The sequence below is a fragment of the Gastrolobium bilobum genome, unplaced genomic scaffold (assembly GCF_033153095.1).
Source record: "Gastrolobium bilobum isolate Gb01-03AN ecotype WA unplaced genomic scaffold, APGP_CSIRO_Gbil_v1 utg57348, whole genome shotgun sequence".
NCBI classification, from domain to species: domain Eukaryota; kingdom Viridiplantae; phylum Streptophyta; class Magnoliopsida; order Fabales; family Fabaceae; genus Gastrolobium; species Gastrolobium bilobum.
In genome coordinates, this window is record NW_026899138.1 from 56292 (window position 1) to 59049 (window position 2758).

A 2758-nucleotide genomic window follows, 5' to 3' on the forward strand; every position below is an offset into this window, starting at 1 on the left:
TAGATAACTGAGCAAACGCTTTCTCCCATGCAGCAGGATCACTTGACTGCTCCTTTATATGTGGTGGTGGAGGATGTAATGGTGGATTCAATTGGTGGTTGGAACTATAGCTGAATCCTGGGTGTTGATTCTTGTTTTTCCATGGTGGCATATAAACATTCTTTCCCTGATTGTTGTAGTTCCTTTGATTATTCTGATCATACCACACTCCATTCACCTCTGCTTGTTCTGATGATCCCCCATAATCACACTCCTCTGTCACATGGCCCTTACCACAGATAGCACATACACTCTTTGTTTCCACAGAAGCTACCTTTTGTGAAGAGAGTTGCTTAATAAGGGTATCTAATTGTTGCTGTTGTTGTCTCTGTGTCTGCATCAGTTGATCATTCCTTGCCAACAAAGCATCATACCCATCCAACCTGATAATTCCTGTCCTTCTGTCAGCCACTGGAGCATTATCAAATTCTTGAGATGCTAATGACTCAAAGATATCTAAGGCTTCGTGAGGGGTCTTGGTAGTCAATGATCCACCAGCAGTGGCATGCACCAAGGTTCTAGTGTTAGTGGTCATTCCTTGCAGGAAGATTGCTGCTTGTTGCCATGCCTCAATTCCATGCTGTGGACATTTCCTCAACAAAGTCTTGAATCTCGCCCAAGCCTCATAAATAGATTCTGACTCTTTCTGCTTAAAGCTTGTAATTTCATCCTTCAACTTGGCCCTCTTGGATGCTGAGAAAAACCTTTGCAAGAACTTGGTTTGCAAATCATCCCAAGTTGTTATACTTCCTTGTGGCAATGATTGCAGCCATCTCCTTGCATCATCCGTCAGTGAATGAGTGAATAGTCTCAACAGAATTGCATCTCTTGTGACACCATTTATCTTCACTGTATCACTCAACAATAGGAAGTTCTCTATGTGCAAGTAAGGGTCCTCCGCACTGGTTCCAGCAAACTGATCCTTCTGCACCAAATGTATCAAAGCAGGCTTTAATTCAAAGTTGTTGGGCTCCACTGTTGGGCGCACAACACTCCCAATTGGAGGAACCACTGCAGGAGTCATGTACTCTCCCAGTGTCCTCTGTGGTGGTGGTGGTCTGTGATTCTCTGCCATTATATCTTCCTGATTAACCGTACTTGATTCACCAATTTCTTGCAACTGTCTCCTTTGCCTGGCTGCCCTTTTGTGCTTCCTCAATGTCCTTTCTAATTCTGGATCATATAACAACAAATTTGGATCAAGTGTACCTCGCATGTACCAGAATCAAAATTGACCAGAAATTTAACATAAACTAAAATACTGAAAATAAAAGGATTTAATCTCAGAATTCTATAGTATCAGTTAGTGTTGAAAAACAAATTCCCCGGCAACGGCGCCAAAAACTTGTTGGACGTTTAGCAAGTGCACTAGTCGTACAAGTAATAAAATGATGAGTAAAGATCGTTCCCACGAGGAATTGTGTTCAAACACCAAAATACCATAGAAAACTAATTTGAATCAAATAAAAGTTTGTAAAAATCATGAATAATTTGTCACCAGAAAATTGATTTTGAGCAAATTGACACAAAGTAAATATGGATTAGGAATTAATAAAAACAACAAGTAGTCAGAAAACAACTTTCCTCCATGATAACCCATATAAAAATTGATCATATGATGAATTCCTTTCCATGTGATGTTAATCAACCTTTTACTTATCATCAAGATGTAATCCCTTACTACCCTGATAGAAACATTAATCAGAAACCCCAATCCCTTGGTGATTTCTTTCTTAATACATGCATGAAATACTAAGGTTTTAAGATTACATCAGAACTCTAGCATCAATCCCTTGAGTACTAGAATTCTGATGTTGAGATTATCAAATACAGAAGTCATATAAACATCCCTGTTCTATACTACTTCTTTGATAGAAATAATTAACTCAGAAAATCTCAAATCAGCACATGAAAAATACTTCATCATATTAATCAAATCAACATAATATTATCATGGAGTTCCATTGCATTCAGACTACAAAGACTCTACTCAGACATGACTAAGGAATAATTAAGAGAAGAAGAAACAAACTTCATTTCCATGTTGAAAGTCTTCAATCTCCAAACTATTACAAGGAAATCCTAATACAAAAACTAAGAGAATTTAGAGAGAAGTCAGACTAAGTTTTAGAGAGAGAGAGAGTTCAGATCCCCCAAGATCTTTCTCTAAGTGTCAAGGCTTTGCCTTATATAGTGTTACAATTAAAAACAGAAAACTGATGTGGGCGCTAAAACGTCCATAAGTGGCCGTTTTAGCGTCCATGCTTTACGTGTGCTCAACTGCTTTTAACTGATTTCAACGCTAAAACGTTAAGGAATGACCATTTTAGCGTCCAAACTTGGTGAATGCTCAACTAACTTTAACTGACTCCAACGCTAAAACGTTTGATTTGGACGTTTTAGCGGTGAAGACCAGAATCTTTTTCCACTTTAGGGCGCTAAAATGCATATTGCAGGCCGTTTTAGCGTCCAAGACCAGCAATTTTCCATCTTCTTAGTGTAGCAGCGCGCTAAAACGCTCTGTGTGGACGTTTTAGCGCTCAACACTTAGGCAATTTTTCTCCTCTTGAGCTCCAGAATCTTCTTCCTTCTCCAGTTGTCTTTCAAGCTTGCTTTTCCTACAAGAATCATACAAATTTCCAATAAAGCTCTTGAACTTGTAATTGAGGACATCTTAGGACATTAACCTTGTTTTTCATCATTTAATCACACAATTTGA

The 2758-nt window shown here is 38.5% G+C and overlaps 1 non-coding gene across 1 annotated transcript; it reads left to right on the top strand.

The window, feature by feature from the left end:
• Window positions 1–611: 611 nt before the first annotated feature.
• LOC133287552 (small nucleolar RNA R71) lies at window positions 612–718 on the top strand. Its single transcript, XR_009748253.1, has one exon. It is a non-coding gene; the product is annotated as a small nucleolar RNA R71 (small nucleolar RNA).
• The last annotated feature ends 2040 nt before the right edge of the window (window positions 719–2758 follow it).